The 15749-nt window shown below is 32.4% G+C and overlaps 1 protein-coding gene across 5 annotated transcripts in view; it reads left to right on the top strand.

Moving 5' to 3' along the window:
- sfl (N-deacetylase and N-sulfotransferase sfl) overlaps nt 1-15749 on the top strand; it is a 139628-nt gene that overhangs the window by 20222 nt on the left and 103657 nt on the right. For 3 of the 5 annotated variants that reach the window (XM_068774116.1, XM_068774123.1, XM_068774117.1), the window contains exon 2: nt 7685-7734. The exons of 1 other annotated variant lie outside the window; for it this stretch is intronic. The gene's annotated coding sequence lies outside the window, so the exon portion shown is untranslated. The remainder of the gene's footprint in view (nt 1-7684; nt 7735-15749) is intronic. One more of the 5 variants, XM_068774118.1, reaches the window with a different exon arrangement.

A 15749-nucleotide genomic window follows, 5' to 3' on the forward strand; every position in this document is an offset into this window, starting at 1 on the left:
ATATATGGTACATCCTTTTCATAAATCAATAGTTTCAGAAATAATAAATAACGTAATGGTAATGTAGTAAAAAAAAGCGTTTACGAAATTCGGATAACTACACTAAATTTAATTATTGTTTAATCTCTATCCCTGCAAACTACTGGCTAAAGTTATTGGCTTTTCACATTCTTAAACAAAAAAAATGTAACATAGAATGAAATACAGGAAATAGGTTTAAAAAGCTTTAGAGCTTTTTCTTTACAAATGACCCCTGCGGTCTAAGACTGAGACTTGTAATCGTAGGTTAGGGGTTTCGATTTCCAGGGTACAATCTTATATAACTTGCATTTTGTTATTCAATTATATAGGATTGCCACTGCCCACAAACAAGTATCCAGAGGATGGGTATCAGAGGCCTATGCGCAACAACGTACCATAATGCGATCGCCTACCTCCCTGCCAAGCGTGGCGATTATAGTAAATCCCCCCATGGTATATCTTTGGAGGACGCGTATGCCTCGCAGTAAGGTGTCTATGGGCTGAAACGACAACTCCTTTAAATCTATAACTATTCATCTTGCAATTTTTGAGTCTCGCTCATATACATACTTTTCTTAATGTATTTATTTAAACTAATACGATTATTTAGGACATTACCTTTGATAAACAGTTCACACAACACATTCTGTGATGTAATGTGCTGTAATGTAATGTCGATTTTGATATTTTTTTTTTTGGAATTTAAAGATTGAAGTTAATACAAGTAAGATCGTGCATGGACATGGACAGGTGTAAAAAGGGAGGGAACTAGTTATTTCAATTAATCGGATGCAATGAACACTGTAATGAATACATCCCGAAGTTGACAAGGAAGCAGCTAACGTGACAAGAGGTAATCAGGCAGAATGTAATGTGTAGCAATGTACACTAACATAGCGAGCGGTTTTTAAATTATAAATAAAACGTGGATTGTGACTAACTGTTGATTCTGTAATGATTTCCCATCTATTTCTTAGCAGTGGATTCCTCATAAAAGAGGGTTGTGATTTTCTCTGATCAATGGCTGCATCTTTTCCTTCAAAATTTGTCTGTTCAAAGTTGGTTTTGCAAAAAATCTTCTTTTTAAGAAGGCTTGTTCAGGACCCAATCCACTTATTATGTCCTCTAGGTTCTTCTTTTACGCTTAGAATGACTTTATAAAACCTTTTTAACGTTTTCATGTGTGGTTCAGATTTTCCGGGGCGGCACACATAGTGCACCTTATCTGACCGTCATATAAATGTTTGTGTGTTAATTTTATGTTATAAAATAATTAAAATTGATTACACATGGAAGATATTTGAGGGGTAAAAATTGAGACTACTTTCAAAAGGAAAACCTTAAAACTTTGGCAGTTATAGGCCAATTGGAAAGTTTAATTAATGCAGTTGGCGAAAAGAGGGAAAAGACGCCAAAAATATATATAACAAAAGAGTGGGCAAAATGGACATATTTGACCGAATGTGAACAAGTACACTCATTAAACTATACCGAGGTCACAGTAGCGAACCCGCTGCAGTACATTAGCCTCAGGACGGGACACGATACGCGGCTACCCACTATTAATTACAGCGGCGTGTTTCATAGTAATGCACTGGACACTGTTGTCGCGTTCTATTCTGCACTGTATTCTGAACAACACTATTTATTATCTGGCTACCGTTTACCTGAACATGTTGTGCAAGTTTTCTAGATGTTCAAGTATTAACACAAGCGACCGCATAATTTACCGAGTTGTTGTGTTATAGATCATATTTTGTTCCTGGATAGTATTATTAATGTGGAATATAGATGATAAAAAATAGATGGTTCAACTTAATGAATATTGCAGAGAAATATTGTTATTCTATGTTTCGTATACAGACGTGCAAAAAGTTTTAAACCCGACTGAGATACAGAACGAAGACAGTGGCAATATCCAATTTTTCTCTTTCTTGAAGACGGAGACGGTATTTAATTATTGGAAAATTCTTAAGTTTGTAATTCTGCAAATGACTGCGAAGAATACTTCAAGTTTCTCTGATTACATTTTGTTAAGTAATCATACCATTCTTGTTTTTTTAAAACAATTTAAGAGTAATTTCAAAAACAATTTTTATTTTAGAAATATACATTATCTCAAACGACTTGTGGATGTTTAAAAATATATAGGGGTCTTTAAGAAGAAAGTTTACTTTTATCTTTTCTGTATATTTATTTTTCAAGTTGAAGGCTTATTGATGCTTCCTCAATGAACAGCAACAACGTATTTTGATGCATAAAAAATCGTGGTTTATCTGATTGACAAGGAAACCACAATTATAGAGAGATATCACAATTTGTCTACATTGCAAATTATTTTTCTGGCTTAGAGTGAAGAAAAAGCGATTTCTGCAATAAATCTTCCGTAAATAAGAACTGTTAAATATTTTATTTAGATTAATTGTACGCCTTCTTATCGATTTTACATATTTACTAATTTTGATCTGTATATAATATTTTTATATTACATATTTAGAATTATTCTTACAACATCAATAATTTACAAGACTGACGACGCAGTAAGATAATTATTTTAGTTGTAAATTGGCAAATTAATTGACATGTCCGTTTTCTGTACGGTCCTAAACCTGGTTGCAGAAACTTTATGAAAGTTCTGATTGTTTCAAGATTAATACAGAAAATTACAAAGACTATTAAACTACTTACTTACGTTTTTTTTTTCAAAAAATCATGTTATGTTAGGTTTGTATCGACATAACTGTTGCTTGAACTCAGTGTATATATGTACATATATTTCGCCTTCGTGTTTTGTTTTAATTATATATCGTAGAAATTATGTCTAAATACATACACAAGCGATTTCTCAATATGTGCTGACTCGTCAAGATGTCTCTGGAACCATGGGGCATAGAGACTGAAATTTTGTTGGAATTTTCCGTTCAACCAGTAGAAATCAGCTAAGATATTTTGGGATTTGGTAAAATTCCACCCGCAAGAAGTGCTAACTAAGTCTGAAAAATATGATTGGATCTAAGAGCCCTTGCAAGTGAAATTTATTCAGTAAACGATGCGCGTTTGTCAATCGAACAAAAATACACACCGACACACACACAGTCATTAACACTGACGTTCAGAGAGCGCAACAGTCGTTTTGTACAAAGTACAGCACCTGTCGCTCAGTTCAACTATTCTGTTTCTTCGTTTATTTGTCGCATTGAAATATAAAAAAAAACCTTTGGAAGGAGAAGTAAAATATTTTTTTTAAATTATTTAAAAATTTTTTGAATCGGCAATCAATATGATTGTATATGTGTATAAATAATTATCGATAATTGTTTAGAATATTTCGGTACATTTGTTAGATTTGATTTACTGCGATTGATGTAATGGTTTGGTATCAATGCAAAACCTCATAAAACTTTATTTAATTCTCATAAATTCTACAGAAATAAAAATAAATAAATGTTACCAAGCAAATACTTAGAAGCTGGCCGGGTTTTTTTGTCTCGTTTGCTTGTATGTAGTTACTATATAATAATTAAAAAACATATATAAATAAATATAATATTAAATAAATAAAATATATAATAATTAAAAATTAATACTTGTGAATTTTACAACGAAATTCAATTTGTGCAGAGCGGAGATTCAATAAGCCTCTAAAGTTTTTTTTGTTCTTGAATTGGGGCGGAAGTACTTTTATTATTAAATGTAGCATTTTTACTACTGGAATGAATATTATGGCGCATGCAGCTATTATACTTTGAAAATTTTTAATAAAGGAAAAAATGCATGTAAATATAAATTGAAGTGGCAGTATGTTGGTCATACAGTGCGCAGAACAGATATTCGCTGGGGCCTTAAGTTTTTGAAGTGGAGACCACAGACCGGCTGGAGTAACATAGGACGTCCACCCACGAGAAGAACAGAAGACCTTGTTAAGGTCTTAGGAAGACGCTGCATGCAGCTAACTTTCCACCAGTCCTATTAAATATCTACAGGTTAGGTCTATGTCCAACTGTGGGCGCCCTGCGGTTGGAACGATAGTAATGATGATAAAGTATATATATACCGAATTTTTTTATAAGCCTACTACTTGGACTATCATCTATTAAGCATATCAGGCAGATAGAAATGTACTAGTAACTGAAATAAGAAAACGAATTAAAAAAAATTATTTCGCGTACCGCGGCTCAGGTACAAACTTTTATCTGGTTAATTAATACCTAGATCTGTTAAGACTATCTATCAGTAATAGTCATTAGTCGTAACGTTACTAATTAACCTTTGGTAAAATAAGAGGATGTTTTAATTAGAAACGTTATATAACGAAAGTCCGTTTTCCCAATTTCTGAGACATTTCATAATTTCTTTGGGGCTCGAGCAAAAGTTGTAAGATTGCAGATATTACGTAGCACCCCTAATTGAAGTCTCTAAATTAAAGCAAGAGCAGTTAACAAATTTTTATGATGGTTGATGTGACATTACTGTTTTATTGCCAAAAAAGCTTTTATTTACAATGTAATAAAAAACTTATTATATTAAGATTACACGTGAATTTTAAATGCATTAATAATTTGGAATGAAGATAAATATTGAACAACTAACTCTTAAAGTATTAAACCTCTTTATACTCGTTAGATAAGGATTCAGCAGACTGTCCCTTTCATTACAATGGGATTTGCGGAGCTTCGAAGAACTGAAATTATTTTTCAAGGAACGTATGTTCTGCTTTTTCATCACATTTTTAAATTTTAAAACACAACATTAATGTAAAGTAACGTTTTCAATCGCAGCAGTCAATGTTGGTTATTTATTTTGTTGTTAGAAAATGAATATTGAAAAGAATGTTGTTAAATATGTAGTTTGTTTCAGGACAGTTATTTCTCTACCATCAAATAGCAGGTTTTTTTATTTATAAGTTTTGTTTCCAATAGAATCTAAATTCAATACAATACTTATAAACGCAGTATAAAATTAGACAAGCGATAGTCTGAAAGTTAATTTTCCCCTTTTCCTAAAGCATATACGGAATGAATATAATTACAGAAATAATTAATAATTAAAACATCTTTCATCGATTTTATGTTCTGTGATACTATTTAAGAATATAACAATGATTTTAGTATTATTTATAATATTAAGACTGAATATTCTTAAATAAATATTTATATTACGATATTTAGTACGATTGTTTGTTAAACTGAATATTTTATAACAGTATTCGATTCCGAAAATCCTGAGGATAAAAACCATTTTTAACACACGTATCAAGAGTTAAGTGTTATCTGGATAAGTTTAACACTTGATTTATGATCATGACACCCTTTATAGAATTATATGAATATCAATGAACCTTATTACCACAAACAATCGGAAGATTTAAAACATCATAATAATCTCTCCCTTTGTTTGAACTATAGCATCCGCCCTCGTTCTATTGTCAATGTAACTTTTGTTATATTGTAGTTCAGTCCTCATTGCTGTAGTTTATAAAACTATTGCCCTCGCAAAGCATTACAATTTATACGACAGCATGATTAATTATATTTCATTAATATTAACTGCAGTATGATGTCATATAGTATGATAAAAAATTGTGTGAGGTCGGAATAAAAAAAAACCCTTTTAAAGGACGTAATGTAAGTAATTGTAATAATACTTAGACCTGTTCACTTTCAAACGAAGCCAAATTGCTAATAAAGATTTGCTTAACACGAAATTTAACTCACTTTTAAAAAATAACTGCTTTTGTAGACCTTTGAATAATATAATCACTGTCAGATCTAACCCTTTTTCAATAAATAATTATGAAAAGAAATTATACGTTAAGCTATTGTTAATTATTTTTATTAATTTAATTGCAATATTACCGGTTTGTTCGATGTGTTTATTATATAAAAATAATGATTGTTTATTACAATAATAATTATAATATAAAACGATGTGCGATGAAACATCATTCATTTTAATTAAATTTACTGTAAATAAATTAATCTCATTGAGTTTATAATACCAACGACGTCACTCGTGGTTTTACCATAGCGATAATTGACTGAATTAATAAATATATTCTAAGTAAATCAATATTTCAGTATTTGTATTGTTTAGTATCGACAGGGATATTAATAGTTTATTAAAAATGAGTTACTGATCTTGTGGTTACTCATATATAAGGGGATTGATTTTACGTGTAAAAGCTGAGGTGAATGTGTAGCACATTTGTCAGAAAATAACGATTTAAAGCCTCTGGCACCTATTTTCAATCACCATGTATAAGGTGATAACTCTAAAATTTGTTACATTAATTTATTTTTTCTGTTGGACGGCGATAGGCCAACGACGCATGGACAGATATTTAACAATTATTTTTTTTATTATGTAGTAATACGAAATTCCAAAACTCATTTTCTTACTATATTATTATTACGTTATTTATTATTTCTCAAACCATTGATTTTTGGATGGGGTGAAAATATATTTATTATTCACCTCTTTAAAGATTTTACGGCCATAAGGAATCGCACCAAACACAAAATGTTGGATAAAAAAATGGCAAACAAAATAAGAGCATACTATAGCACAGAGCTGGCGGCCCAGTTGCGTATTTACATTGTGCTGAGTCAGTGATTCTTAACCTTTTTTGTCGCGACACCGTGTTTACGATTTGAAAATTCGGCGACACATTGTTAAAAAGTTTACTGCCGAATTATACACTGAAAAATAGGTGATGATAACATTTTTGTAATATAAAGTTATAAGGTACTGCACAAAACAGTACATTTACTAAAGGGTTAATTACATGTTAATGATTTAAATACTTTGTATACAACTTTGAACTTGATAAAACGATGATTTCTGAAGAAACATTATAATTTTTACTTTGCATAATTATAAAATTTGCCATTTGTTACTTAATAATTTTTGTTGAGGTCGTCAGAACACGTTGGATGCAGGCCGCTTCCGTGTGGTCCTATTGGGAATCTTTGGGGGAAGGCTATGTCCATCTGTGGACGTCTTGCGGCAGACGTGATGATGATGATGAATTGTCAAGCTATTAAAGAGCAAGAAAGATATCAACAGACAGCAAGCAGTCAACAGACGTCCACTGCAAGGCCTCTCCCAAAGATCGTCGCGAAGACCAGTCCCGCGTTGCCTGCATCCAGCGACTTTAACTTTGTCAACGGTCCATCTAGTGAAAGGCCTATCCAGTCTATAAAATACTTACAAAATATTAATTATATACAAACATTATTTTTTGTATTAAAATAAACAATAGACCACCGAAATGTTAATGTGTAGCAAGTGCTCACCCGAGTGCAACACTCAGAAGCTAATTAAGAGGTTTTTGTAATGCAAAAATGTATATACGAAGATTGTATATCTATACGTTGTTGAAGATGTTATCTGGAAAATGTTTAGATTAATCCATTGTCATTACGACTACGTTCTTTAGATAGAGCTGTTCACCTTTCACATGTAGACCATTAGTGCAAAGATAGGATCAGTATTACGGTGCGTACGTGCTTTTCTCTGGTTCCCACCGAGATAACTGAAAGCCTTTAACAAGCTCTTCTTCCGGTACGTGGTTATTGATCTTTTTAAGGATGTAAAGTGCAAAAACATTGATCTTTATTTGTTTCCACAAACATACTTATTGAGGTTGTTAATTTTGTTCCAGATGCCCGTAAACGTTGATCCGTGATTGCAGAATACGAAGTAAATTAACGGGTTCGTTTGATTTTTTTTTTCCTAATGAAATGAGTCCAATTTTTTTCTTTTTAAAGTAATAAATATCAGTCTAGTTTCATGAGCGACATTCGTGCAAATCTAAGAATAAATAACTTGACCAGTTTTTTTTGAGATGTGCAATTTCTTTGTTATCAAAATTATTTATTTTTGTATCGTTTTGAACCTGTACATCTTTAAGATATTATTTAGGGCCTGATAACATGAGTTTCTGTGGTATAAGTTGCTTAAAAATGCTTTAAAGAAATAAAGGTATAGTTCTGTTACTGTCAGTTAATGTATAGTACACCCTATCAAAAATTAATGATTTTAGTTTCAATGAATCGTTAAAATTCGGATTGCTAAATTTAAAAATTAATTTATGTTTATAAGCTGCCCCTGCTGAAAGTTTCAGTGATTATCTGTGTCTTATATGGCGTCATTGTAAACAGATGTCAAAAGTTTTAAAGCTTTTACACCTGTATGTTATCGTGGTAATTTTATCATTTTACTTATACAAGCAAAATGGTAGTGTGCCGATGCTATTGCTCACGTCACCTGTCAATCGGTGAGCGAGCGCAAGGACGAAAGACAAGTCATTAGGCGCCTCCTTATCTAAGTATCCCTATATGCAGAACCCTCTTTCGCTTTCCCGTGTTTTGATTATGTAATGCTTAAATAAAACTTTGAACATTTTAATTATATTACATCCAGTTCCTTTTATTTTATTAACTTTAATGTCCAGAATAATACACTTAACTTGCTATTATACTTTATATAGCTCGGAAAATTTTATTAATAGCTCGTTTATATGGCAAGACGTTGACTAGGCACTTACCTCCGTGGTGCCTACATCGTTATCTGACATACATATGGACAGCGCGCATTAACCATTGTTCGATCACCACTTCGACTTATGTTACTTTACTTCTAGTAAAAAAGATAAAAGGACATCATCTTTATAGCATATATACAAAGTACAACATCGGTCAAAATCGAAATAATGATAATTACTTTAAAATATTTCTTTATAGACATTTCGGTAGACGTGGCGTGGGTGTGCCGTCCTCTAGGTGGATCGACGACACAGTGAAAGTCGCGGTATATCTAAATGCGGGCAACGCAAGACCTACCGGTCATCGTGGCGGTCTTTGAGGGTGCCCTATGTCTAGCTAGTGGGCTTCTATCGGATGGCTCTGTAGCAAGAAATCTGATTAAAATTTAACTTTTTACGTTATCTAAATTACATTATGTTCAAATATTCATTTTTGTTTGCAGTCTGCGAAAACATAGGTTACATGAATATATAAATTTGAAGACTGTCACGACGACCTAATTTATTAATATAAAATGCAATTACTTAAACAATAAAATAAAATGCTCTATAATAACTACACCAGCAATACATAGATGTAAATTTAGAACGGTACATCTGCACATTTTCAATATTGTACGTCTGAAAATTCTACAGCGTCCATAGTTTATGTTTATTTTCGCAATGCTTTGATAGTTTACGAACAATAAAATTCTGTTCTACATTATAACAATACCTTAAAATTGCACCATTGTGGTGATACATTTTTTGAATCTAACAATAGTCGTTTCAAATAAACGTTATTGATGTTATGAAAACTGCTAAATTTTGAATGGACAGTTAAATTGCTGAATAATGAAAATTAATATAATACTAGATGTATATTTAATATTCATAATCGTTGTATACATTATATCTTGATAATAATTATTAAAACTTCTTGACAATATTTTGCACCACTATTTCCAAGTTTTCGATCAAACTGTCGAACTAAACTTTAAACATCTAACAGTCATAAGCGATATATGCTGCCTAATTAATTTATGGGATTTATGGTCACAATTTTTCTATATTTCTGCGTCATATAAAAGATGAAACTACATACGCATACAGTAATGATCAGGTACTTCGAATAACTTTTAAAATAAATGTCGTAAACATATATTATTTACAGATTTTAGAATGTTATGGGTAATAGTAAGGTTTAAAAAATAATAAATATTACTACTTTATTATGTTTCCGTGGCGTGTTAGTGTATGCCAATATTAAATAATTGGGAAGAACTAGCTAGTGTTCATATGGTGTTTGCAGGTATATGGTATATACATACTAAATGCGGATTCAATTAGAACAGCGTGTAGATGAGGTGGCGCGTTGTGCTGCGGTCGCTCATTACTTGTAACATGATACTATTGGTCACCTGTTTGCCGGCTGCGTTAATGCTCCGACACTTGACACTATGGAGCTTGCGTTTATTAGCATAAATGGCATCTGTGTGCTAAGTCGCGTTGCGTAGTCACATCACATAATTTCCATTACTAATTATTAGTTTGTTTTTATATGTTATCCACCCGTAGTAATATATTCAGTTGTATATACTTACACTGACCCTGTGTATTTTTAGAGGGGCAGAATGCATTTACCGTGAATTAAGTTCAGTTTCACCTCGCTCCATGTCTTAGAACGCATTTTACTTTTCCCAGTACGGCAGCACCAGATTTGCTCAGATCAGCAATGATAATAGTATAAAATTCAGGAATCGGTTTTGTATATTGTCAGGAATCATTCTTAATTCTAAGACTGGCATTTTATAAGGCCAGGAGATCCCAAAAAATCGATAGAGGCTGCGTTTAACCAATATTTGAATTCTCCGCGTAAGGTTTTTCGTTACCATGTCTCGTATAGAATGTATAGAAACATTGACTTTACGCTTAATATAAATATATTTTGCTTGATTCCTCGAAACAGTTTACATCATTGTCACATTGGGCGAAGTTATACCAGGGGAGGAAATATATTTGTTTTAGGTTTTAAAAAAAGTGTGAACGTCATAGAACAACATTCTAGCAATATTTTAATTGTAGCTTAATATGTACGTTATTTTCAAGTAATCGTTTGCAAAGAGCGCTGTATTTTCATTAAGTATAAAGCTAGCGACGGAAAATATCATTTTCACAGCGGACACTAGTTTAATAAGCTCTATTGTTTCATAAACTAATATTATCAGCAAAATTTTTAATGTTCGGTAAATTTTTATGGCTCATGAACTTTTTAATTAACTTTTTATTTAACATTTTGTATAGCAATGTTAACGTAAACAACTGTGTTTTCGTTGATCGGTCGGGCACACTTATATAACGCGTTTTATTGGCCGATGGCACGGTACAAAACTATCAAATACAAAAGTTGTAAGCGTCGAAGTGATTTGTGTCGTGTTCGAGACTGAAAACTATGCAAGTATAGGCATGTTACGTTTCGTTACGCAATAGTCAATAACTCGTGTTCATCTTCAATTCCAAATAAGATTGTGAATATGTTTATGTTATTCAAGCTTAATGACAGCCATTATTACTCGTCAATTGTCACAACACTGCAAGGCATAGGCCTCTCCCAAAGATTGCCACCGGGTCCGGTCTTGAGCTGCCCGCTTCCAGCGACATCTTGCGACTTTGACGATGACGTTAGTCACTATGCGTACTAATGCGGGGCCTACCCACGCCTCGTCCACCGGCTCGTAGAGCTCGAGGAGACTTCAGCCCCAATGGCGATCGGTTGCACGAGCGATGTACCGCTTCTCTCACTTCAGGCGAGCTATTCATCGAGCTACGTCGGTGACCTTGGTTCTTTTGCAGATCTTTTCATTCTAAATCAATCTCACAGCTAAAATTACCGCAACTTGAGGAAGGTTATGCTCGTCCCTCTCATCGCTCATTGAGTCTTCTTATAAAGCTTATCGTAAACAACCAGGTCGCAGAAAGTTAAGTAACACTGGAAACACATAGTGGTTGAAGACCGTGAGACCATGTCGTCAGACATTGCGGTATTTTGGACCAGATGTTTCGTCAATTGTAATTAATTACAATTAAAAGTTGGCCTCATATAATTGCTTTTAATTTTTACGTAATATTCTGTTCCAGATGATACAAAGGAACATTCTATTAATCATTAGTAAGCGTAAATTCAATTAAGGACACCCGCAGATAAATTCCTTTAAAGCCTCCACTCGTTTGAATTATGGTAGTATTTTTTAATATCGACTAAAGCAATTCTTTTATTTTTATAGCTCATTAAAAGTAATATTTTTCGTAAATAAAAACCTTCTATTTTTTAAATAAAAAGTGAAATTGTAATAAATAAGAGAACCGCTAGTATCGTTAGAACATTGTGCGGTTACATCGGCAAACTGCGGACCGCATATATTTGATAGAGGAAATATTGAACATGCGGCAACCCTGCAATAATGGAGAGCGCCGTTAATTTAGTAGCGTGTTTGATCGATGTGCAACGGACAATGCTGTGCTCGTTGTTAGGTCACACTGGACGTAATAGACTACGAATTACTATCATAGGCGCCTTTATTGTAATACACTGTTATCAGACTGATTTATGCCTATGTGAAATGATATCATTGATAGTTTCTTTTTTTTTAATAAATTTATAACCATCAACAAGAGTTAAATTTTGCTGTATTAAAACAGGTAAATTACTTTAGATATTCATCGACAATTTTCTTATTTATCTATCATTGTCCGACGTACTTTCTTGTGACATTTGAATCTGCATTCAACTGCTTTCAAAGAATAATACTTCATAAAAATTAAAACCTGAGATATAAATTTTATGTATTTTATTATTCTACATTCCGTTTATTATTTTTTTTACATAGAAAGCGACAGCGTAGATTAGGCAAAATGAAAATTATAAATCTTCACCTACGTACGTGACTGAGTATGGGACACGTTCAAAATACGTAGAATGCCTTTTGTATTTACGTTTTAAAACAATGAAAATAAGAAAAATACCGTCTATTTTAATCTAAATAACGTTGAATAAATGGATAAACATTGTAAGTAAAGATTTATCCTTTTTCACAAATATTATTGAAGTGATCGCAAGATGCTTGCCAGCTGATGTGTTTCCATTGCTGGTAATAGTCGCAAATCGTATTTACACAAACACTTCAGTATAAGTGTAGTACATATTTAAATAATCCGTGGATTTAAAATCTATACCACACATGTTTTAATATATTAATTGGGCTGTAAAAATCTCTTACGCAAGAACTAAACAGATTGGAACCTTTCATTTGTATGCAACCATCGTAAACAACGTAAGAAACGTTACATAAGACTGAAATATGGAAGGCCGGAAGGGTTTTACGGCGGTTCATTTTTATTCGAACATTGTTTATGCCGTAGATAAAACAGCAGAATGGTAGCACGGAATCGAGCCGACCCACTCGTCGCTAACTCTTCGTTTTCTGCGATGGGATGGAGCCATTCACCTTTCGCATGTAGGCCATTAGTACAGAGATAGGCTTGACGTTGTAGTACGTGCTTCCCGACTCGCCGCGTTCCAGATAAGCCGGGAACGTTCGATACGCGCCTCCCATCCTGCGGTCGCCGATATAGTGCAAAATCAACACGCCAAGTGTGATATTGCTTTGGGAAAGTGCCCAGTGTTTTTATATATTGCCACGTTGATAAAACCAATATAAAAGTGGGCAAAAAACTAATACGTACGGATTGCGATAAACAGTGTAACCTTTAAGAACAAAATTATCACTCTATCTTGTATTTTTATGACTAAAGGAAAAACATATTGTTAGTTATTACTAACTGCGTGTAGAAAAGTAATATTTTTAACAAATTAAGAGATGAGGGATACGAGTGCATCATAACATTTACAATTCAAATTGTTTAGCATTTCATTATTAAATCGCCGTATTCCCCGTAGACGCTAAACTATTTCGTATTAAAAATATTTTGAATTCTTTTCTATTCAGTTTTCTAGGGTAAACTAGGTCGTCTAGGTAATGGTTGTAGAGTTTTCTGAGTTTTATATAGTATTTTAAATCGGTAAATTTCCTAGTGGAACGAAGCATTTTTTTTCTTTAGTCTAGCGCATTATAATCTTAACAAGATAGTCACACTTGTTTAATTTTTTTGATGTTTCAATTGGAATTTTTTTTTAATTTTATGAAAATCTTGTAATCATTATTTTATGTAAACCATAATCTAAAACAAGTCGGTATACAAGTATAATACTATTTTGTAAATTTAATTCAGTATATAAAATATAGTTTATGGATCATCTGCGTACTTGTATGAATGTACTTGTAAAGAGTAAATATAATAGATTTGCCACAGATACACAAATAAGATATTGTTAAGTTTATCTTTGTAATAAAAGATAAGAGCGTATGATCGTTATAAGTCTGCAAAAGAAATATTAAATTCCAAATTTTGCCCAGTTAAAAACATATTCACTTTTTACTTTTATTACTACTGCCAATGCTAAAAAAAGTAATATAGCAATGTATAGGAATTTACTATACTATGCATAAGCCATGCCTTATTGAGTTTGTCTATACAAAGATTTTTAATTTTAAATAAAATAATCTGTCGTACACTTAATGGAATGATGAAACTTATACGTTCATGTAATTAGAAGACATGAAGTGTGCAAGCTGGGAGTAATTGCCTATGAATAACGAAAGCAAACTAATCTGTTTAGCTCTTTCTGATTAGTTGGCACGACTGGTACATTAAGTTTTAAGGTTTAAATAAGGCAAATAACTTTTCTATTATAACAAAATATATTGTAGATTATCTATATAGTTATATACGACATCAATCGTTCGTCCATGGGTTAAGTTCAATAGAATGTATTTATACGGATCTTCGGGCGGGCCTATACCTTGTAAAGGGTTATATAATATAATTCTGATTTAAATATTATTGATTCTTCGTAGCATGTACAACCTTGTACATACTGTGCTTTTGTGCGATGCCCGTACATTAGGAAGCAAAATTTCGTTTATATACGTGGGAAAGTTTAGTTTTAGCAGAAACATTTAAAAAAAATCTAACGATGTCTGGTAAATTTTGACAGAAGCCGGTCGTTGTCGTGATTAGGACTTGTTAGGCAGTTGTATTAATGTGGGTTTTAGAAATAATTTCGTGTGTTTTTCAATTCAAGTATTTATTAATTTTAAAGAAATGAATTTTACTGTTAGACATAAGCGACGATGTTATTTCCTTTTATAACAACGTTGCTCTTTTGCCCCCTCACAACATAAACTACGTCGGGGTACGCCGGCGTCTTTCGAACAACATTCCACCGAATAACCTCACAATGTCTTCGTAATAAAATGCTGATTGTACTGAGTGCATTACAACAGAATACTTGATTTCCATGTATTCTTTTCCTACGGCTCTGTCTGTTCTTTTCATTACATTAAATTGATATAGTAAAAGCACTTGTATGTTGGAAATTACATATGAAATTTCAATTTTTATAGCAACAAACATTTATACTTATGCTATTATATTATAACATTTATACATTTATACATTTATACAATATTTGAACGTTTTCTTTGTATGGGTATTTGTGAGAAAGAGTATTTTGTTAAGTAGGGGAAAAAAATACGACGTCCGGATGAGATAAACACCAATTAGTAAACAATTGATGATCTTGATCTTGCAATTTTTTATTAATTTGTATATCAAACCGTAACAAAAAGGTCAGTACGAGATATTATAAAATCAAACCAAAAAGAATTGAACAACTCAAAGTTATACTGACAATGGAACAGGAACGGGCGCTGGTCGTTCATCGCGAGAGGAACTGCGTTATGAAGTTTTAAACGACACAATTATTTAAACGCAATGAAAACAATTTGTTTCCTTCCTACCTTAATAAAAATAAACTCGATAATAATAATACTCTATATTAGGAATACAAAGACAACAGAAACGGTAACATCTGTTAAGGACTAGTTAAACATTATTTAATTAAAAACAGTGAAAATTAGTTTATTAGTTCTGATGAATCTCTCCAGGCTGTTAAATTCAGCGGTGTTTTTTAAAGTCAAAATTTTTATTAAATGGGTGTTTGTGATGACACAATCATTTATAATAGGCAGCTTAAAATTAAGTTTACGTTAGTTCGTCACGCGCCTACTTTAAAGAATGAACA

The sequence above is a fragment of the Battus philenor genome, unplaced genomic scaffold (genome assembly GCF_028537555.1).
Source record: "Battus philenor isolate CCGP_79_NKW_IND1 unplaced genomic scaffold, ilBatPhil1.0.hap1 SCAF_7, whole genome shotgun sequence".
In the NCBI taxonomy this organism is placed as follows: Eukaryota; Metazoa; Arthropoda; class Insecta; order Lepidoptera; family Papilionidae; genus Battus; species Battus philenor.